Raw genomic sequence first — 18,660 nt, 5'->3', positions numbered from 1 at the left:
TTTTGGTATTCATCATTCCAATGATCTTTTTGAGACAGGAGAGAAAATATTTGATTATTTGTTCCCGGGATCTGGGCAGAACTTTTGAAACAACTTACCTTGAGCGCACCAAGTATGAATCACACAATTATGGGACTGGAATCATTTGTCAGCCCGATTCGAGGGAGAGGCAACAGATTCCATGCCCTGAAGGACATTGATGAAGCTGCCGGGTTTCTATAGAATCTGTCATTTTCCCTACTTGTAGGCCACAGATTACCACAAGTTTATTCACATTCATTTCAGAATTTATTAGTGTGGGGTTTGAACTCACAACGTCCAGTGTTGCCCGTCCAGAATCCTTTGGGAAAGCGTCAACACGTCACCCATTTTCCTGAAATTCCTTCTTCGACAACTGAGTTTAGTTGCCATGTGCTAATGCCCCCCACCCCTAACATAACAGAGGAATGCAGTCCGGAGGGAGGCGATATCAGTGAGACTTTGCTTGTACCTCCCCAGTGGAAGCTGCAGTTAAAATTGCCCAGATTACTGATTATCTTGAGGACCAACAGGAATTTACTATTTCGACTTTGTCTCTGTTCCACTAAGTAAGGGGCAAAATCGCCCGTCCAAAGCCAGCAGGATCCTTCTTCACACATGCAGCATTTTAGGACCAAACAGCGCCATTGCAGTAATAATCATAATAATATTTATTAGTGTCACAAGTAGGCTTACATTAACACTACAATGAAGTTACTGTGAAAATCCCCGAGTCGCCACACTCCGGCGCCTGCTCGGGTACGCGGAGAGAGAATTCAGAAAGTCCAATTCACCTAACAAGCACGTCTTTGGGGACTTGTGGGACGAAACCGGAGCACCCAGAGGAAACCCACGCAGAGACGGGGAGAACGTGCAGACTCCGCACAAATAGTAACCGAAGCCAGGAATCGAACCCGGATCCCTGGTGCTGTGAAGCAACAGTGCTAACCACTGTGCTACCGTGCCATCCATAGCACGTTCCAATTACAAGTGGTGACCTAAACAGGGAAATCACAATCGGTGAAGATATCCAGAAGCAGAGCCAGGGCCAGAAGACAACCAAACAAACAAATGCTTTCACTTCCTTTGTGGGACCAAGGGATAATTTAAATTGATAACCCTCATCCCTATTCTCCCTGTAATCCCAAAGAATGTTTCTGCCGTTTCTCTGGAGTTGGTTGGTGCTGGTGTTTCTGCCGATTTCCACCAATTTTGGGAGCAGAAGTTTGGGAAAACGCCATGGAAATTGAACCTCAAATGAGGGTTATAATTCTCAGCCAATAATTTGGTAGATTCGGCCCTGCAGTGTCACTTTAACTGCAATGTGTTCAATCCGTCATATGGTGGAATATGTGGCGGCAAATATGTTTGTGTCTTTTTCTTAATTAGCCAATTAGGGCATAAATACAGAATGCTGAATGACCAAAGCTGTTTGCTGTAAACACTTGGAGATTTGAAAGGTCACATTTTCAATATAGTTGCTGTTATTTCACTGGACACGACTCTGCAATGCTTTGCATGAAGTAATTGTTAGTCTCCAGCATTCAGGAGTCTTCCAGAAGGAAGTTATTTTTTTTCTTTAACTTAGCTCCATTTATAGAATCACAGAATCTTGCAACTCAAAAGGAGACCATTCATCCCATTGTACCTGTGCTGGTTGTTTGAACTATCCAATGGTCTGAGTCCCCCCGCCCTTTCCCCATAGCCCTGAAATGTTCTCCCATTCAAGTGCAGATACAGTAAGCGTACCTTTGAAAAGTTACTATTGGATCTACTTCCACCACCCTTACAGACAGTGCATTCCAGATCCCACTTCTACCCCAACTATGTCTGTGGCGGGAAGGCCTGTGAACAGTCTTCCCATCCTGCTACCAATTGATAAGCAGCAATTAATGCCAATTAAGGGCCTCCTCCTGCTGCCACTGGTATTAGCACAAGAGTGGGCAGGGGCAGACCTGTTGCCATGCGGGAAGCATGACATGCAAAGCTGTGTCCTTTGCATCTGGTTTCCGAGTACAGCTCCTAGTTCACAGGCACTTATTCAAAGGTCAACTAAAAGCCACCCCCTGGCCTTGCTGCCAACCTCCATACACCCCCTCCTCTGTTACCCTCTCCCCCACCCCTCGAGATGCTCTTCTACTGAAAGAGTTCTGGAATTCTGGATACATGTTGCTGTGCTCACATCTGCAGCACATAGGAATAGAACAGAAAAGATTAGAAATGTAAGTTGAATTTCTTATCACATGAGCTACTTTCCTGAATAATCACTGCATTCTCATGTGTTGACTTTTCTTTCCAGCTTGCGCATGAGTGACAATTATTTCCTGATGTATCCCTTGTATTGAAGTGTTGTGAGGCTGGTTCCAAACATTTGTTTGTTGGAAGTTCAGATAAATTGACGGGGGCGGGTGTGGGGGGTTTGGGGTGGGGGGGGGGGGGGGGGGGGGGGGCGGGGAGGTGAAAATCACAAGTCCTAAAATAGTTTCAGTTGTGTGTTCGCAATCACTTGGAGGTTGGGGGGAGGGGGCATGGGATGTGGGAAGTGGTAGATTCTACAAGTAAACCGGTTTACATCAGATCAACTGAAACTGTATTAAATGTAATGCCTTTGCCTTTAATAAAGATTGCAGAATCTCTCAAGCTGTTTACATTATAGAAATACATCATGCAAAGCATTGCACTCTATTCAGCTGCTCAGAGAGCTTTTATGACCTTCCAACAAAATACAATATAAACAATACAGATATTTTGTAAACTAATCTCAAGTGTCTATGAAGAGTATATTCCAATTGATTCATAGATCCATATCTTAATATTTATACCTATTAAAATTCACTAACATTTTGTGACTAATATTTTTTTAAAACCTGGGCGGATTCTTTGAGAACGGCGATTGAGCGGAGAATGGCTCCCGATGCCGAAATCGGGGCGTGCGCCGGTTTGACGCCGGTTCATGATTCTCCACTCCTTACAAATCAGCAGCATCAGGACGCGCTTCGCTCGCAGTCGCAATCCCGCCAGAGCACCATCAGCCGGCCCACCTGCGATGCTCTGCTGGCTGCGGACTGTGTCCGAGATCCGTGCCTTTGGCCGGGGGGGCTTCTGCTAGGGCTGGGGGGAGTGGTGGGTGGTGGCCAGGACGTGGGCTGTGGGGTCGGGGTGGGCAGGTACGCAGTCCAGCATGGCCGGCGCCCCATGTTTTCCGGCGCGACCGGTGCATGCGCGACTGCAGCTTGTCAACCCTGCGCATGTACGGACCGTGACCCGACGATTCTCCGGCCGTTTTCTACGCGTTCCGCGGGTGTTTCATATAGCGCTGGTGCTAGCCCCTCACCGGTACCGGAATCGGTGAGGGATTTGCGCCGCTTTTCCCGTCGTGAATCACCACGGATCCTCTGTTGGCGCCGGCACAGCCTCAGAAATGGAGAATCCAGCCTCATATCTCTACAATTAAGAAGAACTTTGACAAGTTTTTTTAGGCGCTTCAGTCTGAGGTGCCTTTTCCCTCAGGCCTGTGTTGTGAGAATACTGCCTCTAATGAAAAATCAGAAAGAATAAAGAAAGATGAACATTTATACAGCAGGTGGGATTCTCCGGTCCCCAAGCCGCTGTTTCTCGGAAGATCGTCGTTCGCTGGCGGCAGGATTCTCTCTTCCCGTTGCTTGTCAATGTGATTTCCCATTGAACCCGCCGGGTAACCCACAGGCGGGGGTGCATTGCCAGCGGGAAAAGAGAATCCTAAGGGCTGGAGAATTCTGACCAGCATCTTTTAGGATGTCAGCCAATTTTACAGCCAACAAAGCACTTTGGAAGTGTTGTAGTGATAAGAAATGTGGCAGCCAATTTGTGCACAGCAAGCTCCCACAAGCAGTGTCTGCGTGGTTCTCACCCCCATAACCCAAAGATGTGCAGATAGGTGGATTGGCCACGCTAAATTGCCCCTTTAATTGAATAAAAATGAATTGGGTACGCTAAATTTATTTTTTAAAAGTGAGGCTTAGGAAGGGGTGGGTGTTTCATTTGGGGTTCGATAATATGGGTGGGGGGGGCGATATTGGTGGGGAAGAGGGTGAGGTTTTAGATGACGGCGGCCGACCAGAAGTGCAGGTACGAGATAGTGATGAATGCTTTGGAGGGGAGGTTGGTGGCATTGGTAAGCGTGTATGGCCCCAATGGGATGATGCGGGCTTCGTGAAGAGAGCGCTCAGTGCCATCCCGGACCATGAGCTAATAGAACGGGGAGATTGGAACATAGTGGTGGAATCAAGGGTGGACAGGTCCATGCTGCGCTCGCTGACCCAGTCATGTGTGTCGGGGGGGGGGTTGACTTTTTTGTGGTGGGGAAGGCGCCGTTGGCCAGAGTTAAGAGGTCAGAGTATTCGGATCACGCGCCACGTTGGATAGATGTGGCTTTGGAGAAGGAAGCAACTCAGAGGCCGGGATGGAGAATGGATGTAGAGTTACTGGTGGATCGGAGCTTCTGTGACAAGATAGGGAAGGTTATTGAGGAGTATGTGAGGTTAAGTTGCATGGGGGAGGTCTCACTGTCGGTGGTCTGGGAAACTCTGAAGGCGGTGGAGAGGGTGGGCATGAGTTGTGGATAGGGAGGAGAGGGAGGGATGCGAACGGCTGATAGAAGAGATTTTGGAGGTAGATGGAAGATACGCAGGGGACCCCGACTCACGTCTCTTGGCAAAGAGGATGGAGTTGCAGGTGAGGTATGACCTATTGTCCACGGGGAAAGCGGCGCATCAGTTGAGAAGGTCGAGGGGGTTGTTTATGAGTACGGGGAGAAGGCAGGTATGTTGGCAGGTCAGCTCCGTAGGGAGGCTACGGAAAGGGAGATAGTTTGGGTGCCCGGGACAAGACGGGGGAATTGGTGGTGGCTCCAGAACACATTAATAAGGTGTTCAAGGAGTTCTATAGGGACCTGTATAAGTCGGAGCCACCTGAGGAGGAGCTGGAGATAAAGGAATTTTTGGGTGGGCTAGAGTGCCCGAGATTGGAGGAGGCGGAGAGGGCAGGGTTGGAGGAGCCGGTGGAGGAGGAGGAGGAGGTGAAGGTGGTGATTGGGAGGATACAGATAGGGAAGGCGGCAGGTCCCAACGGATTCCCGGTCGAATTTTATAAAAAATATAAGGATAGGTTGGCGCCATTGCTGGTGGGAATGTTTGAGGACACGATGGGCAGGGGGTCTTGCCGACGATGATGATGCAGGCCTTGCTCTCGTTTCTTCTTAAGAAGGATAAGGATCCGGTGGAGTGTGGGTCGCACAGACCCATATCTCTGCTGAATGTGGACGCCAAGATATTGGCAAAGGTGCAGGCGTTAAGGTTGGAAGGGTGCCTTCAAAAGGTGATTGGGGAGGATCAGAAGGGTTTCATAAAGGGAAGACAGTTGTCCATGAATGTGGTATCTTCTCCAGCAGAGGGAAGGGAGATGGAGGAGGTGGTAGCGCAGGATGCAGAGAATGAGTTTGACCGGGTGGAGAGGAGTTATTTGATGGCGCTATTAGAGACATTTGAGATTGGCCGAAGTTTGTGGCGGGGGTGCAGCTGCTATATAAGGAGCCGATGGGCAGCGTGCACACCAATAGTATGAACTCAGGGTATTTTGCATTGCCTGGAGTACGAGACAGGGATGCTCCATCTCTCCCCTTCTATTTGCACTGGCAATAAGAGTCCTTGGCCACTGCGCTGAGGAGCTCGGGATTGTGGAAGTGGATAGTAAGAGGGGTTGAGAGTGGAACATAGGGGGTTGGATTCTCTGATTGCCGATGCCAGAATCGCGTTCGGCGATTGGCCGGAGAATCCGTTTTTCCGTCGAAATCGGGGGCGGCGCCCTTTTCTGATGCTCCGTCCCCTTAAAAACGACGTCATCGCTGAGTACGCCGCACGCTGTTGGGGCGGCCTCAGGACGGCTCCTGAGGCCATTCTCCGATGTTCCGCTCCCGCTGGGCTGACTTCCCGACGGCATGGGACACGTGTGCTCACAGGTTCCGGGGACCTCACGTGGCGGCTGCGGACTGCGTCCAGCGCATCCACAGTTGGGGGGAGGAGCCGTTCCGCTGACCAGGGGGGCTTCGGCGGCGGCTGGGGGGTTCGGCATCCCAAACTTGATGTGTCATTATTGGGCAGCAAATGCCGGGAGGAAGCAGGGGCGGGTGGGGTTTGTGGGTGGGGATGGAGGCGGGTTCTTGCAGGGGGTCATGGTGGCAGGCGCTGGCAATGGCGCCACAGCCGATGGCCACAGAATCACAGAAAAATACGGTGCAGAAAAGGCCCATCGGCCCATCGAATCTGCACCGCCGCAGTAAAGACATCTGGGGCGAAATTCTCCCCCAACGGCGGGATGTCCGCCGACTGGCGCCAAAGCCGGCGCCAATCAGACGGGCATCGCGCCGGCTCAAAGGTGCGGAATGCTCCGCATCTTTGGCGGCCTAGCCCCAACATTGAGGGGCTAGGCCGACGCCGGAGGGATTTCCGCCCCGCCAGCTGGCGGAAATGGCGTTTGTTTCCCCGCCAGCTGGCGCGGAAATGCGGCGCATGCGCGGGAGCGCCAGCAGCCGCTGTCAGTTTCCCGGCGCATGTGCGGGAGCGCCAGCGGCCGCTGTCAGTTTCCCGGCGCATGTGCGGGAGCGTCAGCGGCCGCCGACAGTTTCCCGCGCATGCGCAGTGGGGAGAGTCACTTCCTCCTCCGCCATGGTGGAGACCGTGGCGGAGGCGGAAGGGAAAGAGTGCCCCCACGGCACAGGCCCGCCCGCGGATCGGTAGGCCCCGATCGCGGGCCAGGCCACCGTGGGGGCACCCCCCGGGGTCAGATCGCCCCGCGCTGCCCCCCAGGACCCCGCAGCCCGCCCGCGCCGCCTTGTCCCGCCGGTAAATACCAGGTTTGATTTACGCCGGCGGGACAGGCAATTTCTGGGCGGGACTTCGGCCCATACGGGCCGGAGAATCCAGCGGGGGGTCCCGCCAACCGGCGCGGCCGGATTCCCGGCCCCGCCCAATCTCCGGTACCGGAGACTTCGGCGGGGGCGGGGGCGGGATTCACGGCGGCCAACGGCCATTCTCCGACCCGGCGGGGGGTCGGAGAATGACGCCCCTGATCTACCAATCCTAATCCATTTCCCGGCACTTGGCCCACAGCCTCGAATGTTATGACGTGCCAAGTGTTCATCCAGGTACTCTTTAAAGGGCGTGAGGCAACCCGCCTCTACCACCCTCCCAGGCAGTGCGGTCGGTGTGTTCGGTGAGTCAGGTGGTGGTGGTCATGTTGAAGATCTGGATGCAGTTTAGTCAGCATTTTAGGTTGGGAGCTGGGTCAGGGGCGATGGCAATTCGGGGGAATCATGGGTTTGAGCCGGGGAGGATGGACACAAGGTTCTGGGGATGGGAAGAGAGGGGACTTAAGAAAATGAAGGATCTGTTTCTGGGAGAACGATTTGTGAGTTTGGAGTTGGGGAGAGAAGTCTGTGCTGGCGTGGGACGAAAGTTTTAGAACATAGAACATACAGTGCAGAAGGAGGCCATTCGGCCCATCTAGTCTGCACTGACCCATTTAAGCCCTCACTTCCACCCTATCCCCATAACCCAATAACCCTTCCTAATCTTTTTGGACACAAAGGGCAATTTAGCATGAATAATCCATCTAACTTGCACGTCTTCAGGCTGTGGGAGGAAACCGGAGCACCCGGAGGAAACCCACGCACACACGGGGAGAACGTGCAGACTCCGCACAATCACCCAGCGGGGAATCGAACCTGCGACCCAGGCACTGTGAAGCCACAGTGCTAGCCATTTGTGCTACCGTGCTGCCCTATAAGGTATATGCAGGTGCGGGACTTTGCGAGGAAGGTCTTCCCAATGTTCGCGATAGTGCCAGCCTCCTCGTTGCTGAAGACGGTGCTCTCAGCAAGGGAGGTTGAAAGGGGGGGGGTCGTCTCAGTGCTTTATGGGAGGATTTTGGAGGAGGACAGGGTGTCCATGGACGGGGTTAAGGGAAAGTAGGAGGAAGCGTTGGGGTGGAACTGGAGGAGGGGCTGTGGTGCGAGCTGCTGTGGAGGGTAAATACCTCAACTTCATGTGTGAGGCTGGCGCTGATACAGCTGAAGGTAGTGTACAGGGTGCACCTCACAAAGTCACAGCTGACGGCGATCCGACGCCAAATCACTATTCTCCGTCACCTCGACAGCGGCGTCAATGTGGCCTGGATCGCACGTGCAGTAAAAACTGTTTGCATATCATTAATAATAATAATCTTTATTATTGTCACAAGTAGGCTTACATTAACACTGCAATGAAGTTACTGTGAAAATCTCCTGGTCGCCACATTCCGGCGCCTGTTCGGGTACACTGAGGGAGAATTCAGAATAATCAATTCACGTCTTTTGGGACTTGTGGGAGGAAACCGGAGCACCCGGAGTAAACCCACGTAGACACGGGGAGAATGTGCAGACTCCACACAGACAGTGACCCAAGCGGGAATCGAACCTGGTACCCTGGCGCTGTGAAGCAACAGTGCTAATCACTGTGCTACCATTAGCGGGCCTGACCCGGTATTATCCGGGTCCTCCGCAATTCTCCGCCTCCGATGGGCCAAGATCCCGACCGCGCGGTCCACTTGCGCTTTTAAAAATTGGGAAACCGGATTAGTGGCTGCTGAGGGAGGCAGAGGGGGTACGGAAAGTGTCCAACATCGCCATAGTTTGCTGACAGTTGTGCCACTGGCTGGGGGCTTCTGACAGGGCTGAGGGGAGTAGTGGGAGTGGCCAGGGGGTGGGTTGTGGGGTTGGGATGGGCGGAAATGGAACATCATTGCCGCAGTTGGAAAGGCAGCCATGCCGCTGACTGACCATCGTGGAATTAGTGCCATGGGTCGTATGGGTCTCTCCCCAGGCTCCCCCCCCGGCAGGTGCCCTCTGGCCCCAGTCGACCCATCAGCTGTATGGGTGCGCACCAGCACAGCCAGTGCCACCTTGTTGGCTGGGATGAGTGTGAGTGGGGAGTGTAATTTGTATGTGCGGCTGCAGCTTGTCAGCCTCCCGAGTGTCAATCACGTACCCAGTGAACCCGTACTGTTTTTAATTGGAATCGATTGTGTTCCATGTGGCGCCGTTGCTAGCCCCTCTACAGTCGCTGAATTTTGCTGCTGTGAACGTCCACAAATTCTGCGTTGGCGTGAACACTTAGGGCGGTGTGGTATTATAGGTATTACGGTACCGGATAGGCTAAAGCACCATTGGTGGAAACTGTATGCTTTCTATTGGTTAGAATGTATGATAGCTCCGCCCTGCTAGGTGGGGTATAAGAACCCGTGCCGCCCCAGCAGCCCTCATTCTGTACCTGACCTGCTGGGGGAAACATCTAGCTGATTAAAGCCTTCAGTTGGACTACAACCTCGCTTTAGTGGTCGTTGATCGTGCATCAGGCGGGATTCTCCGTTCCCCGACTCCGATATCTTAATTGGCAATTGGGCGGAGAATCCCTTTTGACGGCAAAATCGGAGCGGCGCCTGTTTGACGCAGGTTTCATATGCTCCGCCCCTCCGAAACAGCATTATCGCATAACGCGCCGCACGCCATTGCGACGGCCTCAGCACATCACGAGAAGGCCCTCCCCCGATGCTCCGCCCCCGGTGGACCGAGTTCCCGACAGTGCGGTTCACTTGTGGTCTCAGCCGTGCGGGAACCCGGCGTGGCGGCTGCGGACTGTGTCCAGTGCCGCCACAGTTAGGTGGGAGCTGTGCTGCTGGCCGGGGGGGGGGGGGGGTGGTTTCGCGAGGGCTGGAGGGACTGGTGGGAGGTGGCCAGGGGGTGGCATTATCTGGCAGGTCGGGTAGACGCACGGCCTGCGCCATGTTTTATGATGCGACCGCTGCAGGTCGTCGGCGTGCGCATGCGCGGCCAAGGACTCGGTCATTTGCCTACCGTTTATTTTGTGGAGGCCGGGAGTTTAAAAAAAATAAATTTAGAGTACGCAATTAATATTTTCCAATGAAGGGACAATTTAGCGTGGCCAATCCACCTAACCCGCACATCTTTGGGTTGTGGGGGCGAAACCCACAAAAACACGGGGAGAATGTGCAAACTCCAAGCAGACAATGACCCAGAGCCGGGATCAAACCTGGGACCTCGGTGCCGTGAGGCAGCAGCACGAACTACTGCGCCAACGTGCCCGGAGTTTTACGTGGCGCGGCTGCCAGCCCCTCACCGGTGGCATATTGGGTGAGGGGATAGCGGCGTTTTTCTTCCACGTTAAAACCCCACAGATCCTCCGCACTTAGCCTCAGAATTGGAGAATCTGGCCCTATTAGTCTCAGAAATAGAGAATCCTGCCTGGCAGGGGGGTGGGCACGGGAGCAACAGGTCAGAAGGTGAGAGCATTGAGGGAGAACTAGGGAATAGGGACAGTGGGGCTCTGAGGCAGAGCAGACAGGGAGCACTGCTGAACACAGCGGGTCTGGTGGCCTGAAGTGCATATGTTTTAATGCAAGAAGTATTACGGGTAAGGCAGATGAACTTAGAGCTTGGATTAGTACTTGGAGCTATGATGTTGTTGCCATTACAGAGACCTGGTTGAGGGAAGGGCAGGTTTGGCAGCTAAATGTTCCAGGATTTAGATGTTTCAGGCGGGATAGAGGGGGATGTAAAAGGGGTGGCGGAGTGGCGCTACTGGTTAGGGAGGATATCACAGCTGTACTACAGGAGGACACCTCAGAGGGCAGTGAGGCTATATAGGTAGAGATCAGGAATAAGAAGGGTGCAGTCACAATGTTGGGGGTTTACTACAGTCCTCCCAACAGCCAGCGGGAGATAGAGGAGCAGATAGGTAGACAGATTTTGGAAAAGAGTAAAACAACAGGGTTGTGGTGATGGGAGACTTCAACTTCCCCAATATTGAGTGGGACTCACTTAGTGCCAGGGGCTTATACGGGGCAGAGTTTGTAAGGAGCATCCAGGAGGGCTTCTTAAAACAATATGTAGACAGTCCAACTAGGGAAGGGGCGGTACTGGACCTGGTATTGGGGAATGAGCCCGGCCAGGTGGTAGAAGTTTCAGTAGGGGAGCATTTCGGGAACAGTGACCACAATTCAGTAAGTTTTAAAGTGCTGGTGGACAAGGATAAGAGTGGTCCTAGGGTGAATGTGCTAAATTGGGGGAAGGCTAATTATAACAATATTAGGCAGGAACTGAAGAACCTAGATTGGGGCGGATGTTTGAGGGCAAATCAACATCTGACATGTGGGAGGCTTTCAAGTGTCAATAGAAAGGAATTCAGGACCGGCATGTTCCTGTGAGGAAGAAGGATAAATACGGCAATTTTCAGGAACCTTGGATAACGAGAGATATTGTAGGCCTCGTCAAAAAGAAAAAGGAGGCATTTGTCAGGACTAAAAGGCTGGGAACAGACGAAGCCTGTGTGGAATATAAGGAAAGTAGGAAGGAACTTAAGCAAGGAGTCAGGAGGGCTAGAAAGGGTCACGAAAAGTAAATGGCAAATAGGGTTAAGGAAAATCTCAAGGCTTTTTACACGTACATAAAAAGCAAGAGGGTAGCCAGGGAAAGGGTTGGCTCACTGAAGGATAGGCAAGGGAATCTATGTGTGGAGCCAGAGGAAATGGGCGAGGTACTAAATGAATACTTTGCATCAGTATTCACCAAAGAGAAGGAATTGGTAGATGTTGAGTCTGGAGAAGGGTGTGTAGATAGCCTGGGTCATATTGAGATCCATAAAGACGAGGTGTTGGGCGTCTTAAAAAATATTAAGGTAGATAAGTCCCCAGGGCCTGATGGGATCTACCCCAGAATACTGAAGGAGGCGGGAGAGGAAATTGCTGAGGCCTTGACAGAAATCTTTGGATCCTCACTGTCTTCAGGTGATGTCCCGGAGGACTGGAGAATAGCCAATGTTGTTCCTCTGTTTAAGAAGGGTAGCAAGGATAATCCAGGGAACTACAGGCCGGTGAGCCTTACTTCAGTGGTAGGGAAATTACTGGAGAGAATTCTTCGAGACAGGATCTACTCCCATTTGGAAGCAAATGGACGTATTAGTGAGAGGCAGCATGGTTTTGTGAAGGGGAGGTCGTGTCTCACTAACTTGATAGAGTTTTTCGAGGAGGTCACAAAGATGATTGATGCAGGTAGGGCAGTGGATGTTGTCTATATGGGCTTCAGTAAGGCCTTTGACAAGGTCCCTCATGGTAGACTAGTACAAAAGGTGAAGTCACACGGGATCAGGGGTGAGCTGGTAAGGTGGATACAGAACTGGCTAGGTCATAGAAGGCAGAGAGTAGCAATGGAAGGATGCTTTTCTAATTGGAGGGCTGTGACCAGTGGTGTTCCGCAGGGATCAGTGCTGGGACCTTTGCTCTTTGTAGTATATATAAATGATTTGGAGGAAAATGTAACTGGTCTGATTAGTAAGTTTGCAGACGACACAAAGGTTAGTGGAATTGCGGACAGCGATGAGGACTGTCAGAGGATACAGCAGGATTTAGATTGTTTGGAGACTTGGGCGGAGAGATGGCAGATGGAGTTTAATCCGGACAAATGTGAGGTAATGCATTTTGGAAGGTCTAATGCAGGTAGGGAATATACAGTGAATGGTAGAACCTCAAGAGTATTGAAAGTCAGAGAGATCTAGGTGTACAGGTCCACAGGTCACTGAAAGGGGCAACACAGGTGGAGAAGGTAGTCAAGAAGGCATATGACAAGCTTGCCTTCATTGGCCGGGGCATTGAGTATAAGAATTGGCAAGTCATGTTGCAGCTTTATAGAATCTTAGTTAGGCCACACTTGGAGTATCGTGTTCAATTCTGGTCGCCACACTACCAGAAAGATGTCGAGGCTTTAGAGAGGGTGCAGAAGAGATTTACCAGAATGTTGCCTGGTATGGAGGGCATTAGCTATGAGGAGCGGTTGAATAAACTCGGTTTGTTCTCACTGGAACGACGGAGGTTGAGGGGCGACCTGATAGAGGTCTACAGAATTATGAGGGGCATAGACAGAGTGGATAGTCAGAGGCTTTTCCCCAGGGTAGAGGGGTCAATTACTAGGGGGCATAGGTTTAAGGTGAGAGGGGCAAGGTTTAGAGTAGATGTACGAGGCAAGTTTTTTACACAGAGGGTAGTGGGTGCCTGGAACTCGCTACCGGAGGAGGTGGTGGAAGCAGGGACGATTGTGACATTTAAGGGGCATCTTGACAAATATATGAATAGGATGGGAATAGAGGGATACGGACCCAGGAAGTGTAGAAGATTGTAGTTTTGTCGGGCAGCATGGTCGGCACGGGCTTGGAGGGCCGAAGGGCCTGTTCCTGTGCTGTACATTTCTTTGTTCTTTGTTCTATGTTGTCCCGCTGCAGTTGAATTGGAACTGATATGAGCTCGCAAGACACCCGATTCTCCGACCGATCGCGATCCGCGTTGCCGGAGTTACGGAGTGGAGAATCCAGCCCAGTGTTAGATGGTTTGAAGTGTATTTTAACTCCAATATGGACAAAGGAATGCACAATTGAGAGTGATTAGATGACGCTGCCAGGTAAAGAAGCTGAATGAATAAAAAGGTTTTGTTTTCTTAATTTAGAGTACCCAATTATTATTTTTTTCCAATTAAGGGGCAATTTAGCATGGCCAATCCACCTAACCTGCACACCTTTGGACTGTGGGGGGAAACCGGAGCACCCGGAGGAAACCCATGCAGACATGGGGAGAATGTGCAAACTCCACACGGACAGTGACCCAGGGCCGGGATTCGGACCCGGGTCCTCAGTGCCGCAGTCCCATCCACTGCGCCACATGCGCCCCATAAATAAAAAGGTTAACCCAAGCATTCCACATGGAACTGCTGCTGTTTTCAATGTTACGAGCCAGTCTTTTCCTGTGGTATTGTTCATGCTTTATTTGAGACTTAAAATAAGAGAAAGCCCATTCTATTCAGACTTAGAAATTTTACTCTGGTGTTCTGGGAGCAATTGGAAACTGAATGATGAAAGTTTATGTCAGTGAACTTTTTCCTCTGAGTCAGAAGCTTGTTAGATGAAGTCCCACCCCAGAGACTTGCCATAGGCAGACACACCAGTGAAGTACTGAAGGAGTGTTTCATCGATTCTGCCTTTCAGAGACCTAGGCCTGAATTTTCATCAAGATGGAGAGGGCCTCCAGCTTAGCCAAATTGGCGGTGGATACTGATTCCTGAAGTCCTGCTAGAGCCCGGCACCGACCATTTTTGCCAAGAGATGGGTTGTAATTTGCATATCTGCAATTTACAGAGGCAGCTGCACATGTAAACATGCCTTCAAACAGATCCAATTTCTATAACTGGCATCTTCAAAATATGGCTTGTGGACTTCAGGGGCGGGATTCGCCCAGCCCGGGGTCGGGCCGGAGAATCCCCGCAACCAGGCCACACCGCCCCGACGGCGACACGTGATTCTCCGCAGAGTGGAGAATCGGCGCCATTGGTGTGGCGCGTTTGGCGCGGTGCCGGTCGCAGGCTGCTGTACGCGGCTGGGCCGCCGATTCTCGGCCCGGGATGGGCCGGGCGGCCACTCTAAAAAGGCAGTCCCGCCGGCGTAGTCCACACCTGGTCGCAACTGGCGGGAACTCTGTGCGCAGGGTTGGGGGGTGGCCTGTGGGGGAGGGGGAGGAAGGCTCTGACCCTGGGGGGGGGGCGGCCTCCGATGGGGCCTGGTCCGCAATCGGGGCCCACCGATCGGCGGGCCGGCCTCTCACTCCCCGAGCCTATTTTCTTCCGCGCCGGCCCCTGAACTCCCGCGCCATGTTGCGTCGGGGCCGGCACATTGAGGGAGGCCACCGCACATGCGCGGGTTGGCGCCGGCACCACTGCGGATGCGCGGATCCCGCGGCACACAGCTCGCGCCGGGATGTGAGGCTGGAGCCGCGTGAGCCGCTCCAGCGCCGTGCTGACCCCCTGTAGGGTCTAGAATCGATGCTCCCAGCAGCCCGTTCACGCCGTCATGAAACGCAATGCCGTTTCCGAAGGCGTGGACACTCTGCCGCCGAATGGGAGAATCCCGCCCATGACCTTTCAAGAGAAGGTCTAAAGCTCCCTTTTGGAGAGGTTGGGTACCCTGCTGGATAGAGCCAGGGACATGGTTGGGAGGGATGAGGTGCCCTTTGAGATTGTTAAAAGTAGACATTAATGTACATAGAAAATGGCTAAACGTACCAGAACTGTCAAGCTGATTAGAACTATCAAGCGGTCAAATAATTTAAATCTCCCGGTCTTAAGTGTTTTTAAAATGCTGCCATTTTTTAAAGTGTTTGCTATTTCTCTCTGTCTGTTGACATAAACCCGAGGACTTTCATGATAGAATTTGCACTGCAGGACTGATCTCACAATCTGCCATTTTTCCAGTTGGCTGCCTGTCAGTCCGAAGTTTGATGAAAATCTCCAAGTAGGGACACTTAGAACTTTATTTCATTTAATCTCTAGCTGGGTCCTGAGGTCTGCCCATAGTGGGTTCTGGATGAGTTGAGTTGGTATTGGAGGTGTAAGAGTGAAAGGGTGGTGGGCTGAGGGCATGGGTTGGCATGAGTTGGCATTGGGACTATATAGGGTGACAGGATGGATAAAGTGGCATAGGTTGTCATGGAGGATATGAGGGGACACAGGGAGTGGGTAGAAGGTTCCTTAGACAACATCTTCCAAACCCACAACCACTACCATCTAGAAAGACAAGAGCAGCAGATACCTGGGAACCCCACCACCTGGCGGTTCCCCTCCAAGTCACTCACCACCCTGACTCGGAAATATATCGCCGTTCCTTCTCTGTCGCTGGGGCAGAATCCTGGAACTCCCTCCCTAACAGCACCTGGGTGTACCTACACCTCAAGCACTGCAGCGGTTCAAGAAGACAACTCACCACCACCTTTTCAACGGCAACTAGGGATGGGGCAATAAATGCTGGCCTAAACAGCGAAGCCCACATCCTGTGAATGAATATTTTAAAAAGGGCATTTTTTGTTGCTGAGGTTATGAAGGACCCAGAGGATCCTAGAGGGGAATAGGGTGACATGGAAAGTGTGAGGGGCCACGGGGTGTGGGTGGGGAGCATGGATTTGCATGGCTGGGGCATAGGGAGTGTGTGTGGTGGAGGTGAGGGCTGGAGGGCAGAGTTTTGTTTTATTCGTTTTTTACAGCTGGAATGAAGTCCAAGACCACCGAGATGGGCCTTTCCAACAGCCGCCCTCCCCACCCGAGAACCCCTGCGGCGGCCTCCTCACCACTTCCAGGGTCGGCAGGTCCGGCCGCAACTGGAAAATCATGCAGCCAAAGGGGCATGCCTGGAAAAGAGCCTGCACACTTCGCTGACATTGGTTGTGCATTGGCGATCCACTGTCCTTGAGTGCAGGGCCTTGAAACTTTCGCCTCATTTTTCCTAAGGTGGTTTACTTAAATGTTTACATTACTAGTAGCAGCTCTGAATGGGGCAGTATACAGAAGATTAAAGGAGCATGAAGACATTAAATGGACTTGAAGACATTTGTTGGGTTGAACGGTTTCTTTGAGGAGTTGAAAGCGTTATGTTGACTTGAGGGTATCTACAGCACAGCACCGCACTCGAGATTCATGTTTATCCTGAGAGCTGGTGCAGAGTAATATATCCTACAGAAATATGTGAGTAGGGCACACTTTATAATGTAAGTATTCCCCAGTACAGCAGCTTCCTCTTTTAATACTGTGAGATCGAGAAATAATTGGGATTTGATTAGCTCTAATTCTAGGCTGGAATAGATGACGGCATCTTAACAGGTCCATGGTGTTGAGTAGGTTCTTTGGGATGGAGGACAGGTGTGGGAGGTGCTCGGGAAGCCCGGCGAATCACGTCCACATGTTCTGGTCGTGCCCGGCACTGGATGGGTTCTGGAGGGGTTTCGCGAGGACTATGTCCAAGGTGGTGAAAGTCCAGGTCAAGCCGAGTTGGGGGTTGGCACTATTTGGGGTAACGGATGAGCCGGGAGTGCAGGAGGCGAAAGAGGCCGGTATCCTGGCCTTTGCGTCCCTGGTAGCCCGGCGGAGGATCTTGTTATTATGGAAGGACGCGAAGCCCCCAGGGTGGAAGCCTGGATAAATGACATGGCAGGGTTCATTAAGCTGGAGAGGATAAAGTTTGCCTTACGAGGGTCTGTGTAGGGGTTCTTCAGGCGGTGGCAACCGTTCCTAGGCTATCTCGCGGAGCGTTAGGAGGAGGTCAGCAGCAGCAGCAACCCAAGGGGAGGGGGGGTGGAGGGGGGGGGGGGTCTCTTTCGAGGGGGGTATTTGGGTGGGTGGGGGGGGCTTCCCCAAGGATACCTTTGAATGTCATATGGGGGGGTTGCTATATAAGGGGGAAACCCAATGTATAAGTTTTGTATTATTTTCGATTGTTGTGTTTGTGTTCCTTTTTCTTTTTGTTATGGGGGAGGTTTGTAAAACTTTTGTTGGAAAATCTGAATAAACATATTTTTTTTAAAAATAAAATAAAATAAAATAAAAAAATAAAAAATAAATAAAAAAACAGGTCCATGGAGGGAGAGGAATCATTTGGTTTTAATAAGGAGTTCTGCTGAAATGATCAGAATCAAATTTGTAAAAATTCTGACATTGCGAGTATTTTTAATAGGTTTGTTTCGACTCACTAGCTTAATATTATTAAAACCTAGGTTAAAATGCTTACAGAAAGTGGGCGGGATTCTCTGATCCTGAGGCTAAGTGTTGACATCATCGTAAACGCTGTCGCGTTTTACGACGGCGTCAACAGGCCCCCAGGAGCAGCGATTCTGAGCCCTACAGGAGACCAGCACGGCACTGGAGCGACCCACGCCGCTCCAGCTGCCGATACCGCCCTGTGCATGCGCACTGTGCGGAGCAAAAGAGGTCCCCAGCCCGAAAGGCTGGCCTGCCGATCGGTAGGCCCCGATCACGGGCCACGCCACAGCGGAAGCCCCCCCGGGGTCGAATCCCCCCTCCTCCCCCACCAGGCTTCCACTGGAAGGATGCAAGGCGAGGTCCCGCTGGGTAAGACCACGCGTGGATGGCGGCGGCGGGTCTCGGATTTTTTTTGTGGCCGCTCGGCCCATCCCGGGCGGAGAATCGCCGGATTCCCTGCTCTCCGGAGAATCGGCGGACTGACGTTGGGGTGGCGTCGCGCGATTCGCGCCCGGCGATTCTCCGGCCCGGTGTGGGCTGAGAGAATCCCGCCCAGTATGTCTGCTAGAGGTGCGATTAAATGTGAGGTAAGCAGTGATTTTTGCAGGCAAAGTGTTTTGCTAATAGATATTAAAAGCCGTTTTACCTTTTTGCGAATAGGAACATAGGAATTAAGAGCAGGAGTCGGCAATTCAGCCCTTGGAGTCTGCTCCGCCATTCAATCAGATCATTGCTGATCTCTTTTTGGTCACAAATCCACCTCCTTACTGTTCCCCATATCCCTTTAACCTGGTTTTTAAATCAGAAATATGTCTATCTCCTTCCTGATACCATTTAATGACGCAGACTCCACCACACCATGGGGCAGCAAGTTCCACAAATTCACCACCCTCTCCGAGAAGTAGTTCCGCCTCTACTCAGTTCTAAATCTACCACCTCTCAACCTATATCTGTGACCTCTCGTTCTAGATTGCCCCACAAGGGGGAACATT

The 18,660-nt window shown here is 51.9% G+C and overlaps 1 long non-coding RNA gene across 1 annotated transcript in view; it reads left to right on the top strand.

The window, feature by feature from the left end:
* LOC140409475 (uncharacterized) overlaps window positions 1–18,660 on the top strand; it is a 35,660-nt gene that overhangs the window by 14,996 nt on the left and 2,004 nt on the right. The gene's annotated exons all lie outside the window — the stretch shown is intronic.

The sequence above is a fragment of the Scyliorhinus torazame genome, chromosome 3, assembly GCF_047496885.1.
Source record: "Scyliorhinus torazame isolate Kashiwa2021f chromosome 3, sScyTor2.1, whole genome shotgun sequence".
Lineage (NCBI taxonomy): Eukaryota > Metazoa > Chordata > Chondrichthyes > Carcharhiniformes > Scyliorhinidae > Scyliorhinus > Scyliorhinus torazame.
Note: the sequence above shows the minus strand (reverse complement) of the source record. Positions and strands in the feature narration are given on the sequence as shown.